Source organism: Octodon degus, unplaced genomic scaffold, assembly GCF_000260255.1.
Source record: "Octodon degus isolate 3935 unplaced genomic scaffold, OctDeg1.0 scaffold00011, whole genome shotgun sequence".
In the NCBI taxonomy this organism is placed as follows: domain Eukaryota; kingdom Metazoa; phylum Chordata; class Mammalia; order Rodentia; family Octodontidae; genus Octodon; species Octodon degus.
This window is the reverse complement of record NW_004524587.1, coordinates 6,174,227-6,174,856: the sequence shown is the minus strand read 5'-3', so window position 1 is coordinate 6,174,856 and position 630 is coordinate 6,174,227.

Below are 630 nucleotides of genomic sequence, written 5' to 3'. Positions count from 1 at the left end.
CATGTGGTGCTGGGGGATTGAACCCTGGTCCCTGTGCTTTAGCTAAGCTTGTTCTAAGTAGGTGCTTTAGACCACTGAGCCATCTCACCAGCCCTCCCATTTTTTTTTAAAGAGAACTAAAACAGTAAGACCTCAAAGTCATAAATATTTATAAGCAATGCTTATAAATAATTATAAAATTTAGAAGAAAAATTAACATTCTGACTTAGTATGTGACTAAATGTATATCATTTTCATGTATTTTTCAGAATTTTAAAAAATACCAAGAAAATCATTTTAAAATTTTGCAGTAATTTTACTGTATATACATTAATACCAACCAGTGAACCCTGAAAATAGCCTTCACTTATACAATGTAAAAAAATTATCCTTGATAGTAAGTGACTAGAAATATGTCATTACATAAAGCTACAAAGAGATTCATGCTCTTAAGAGCAGAGTTAGGCAACCTGGGGCTGCGGGATCCTGAACAGACCCAGAGCGCAGGCCTGACGAGTGAGTGAGACAACCTGGGGGATCCTGAATAGACCCAGAGCGCAGGCCCAGCAAGTGAATGAGACAACCCGGGGCCCGCGGATCCTCATTTGACCCAGGCTGCAGGCCCAGCACGGAACCCTTCAGCAGAACTCC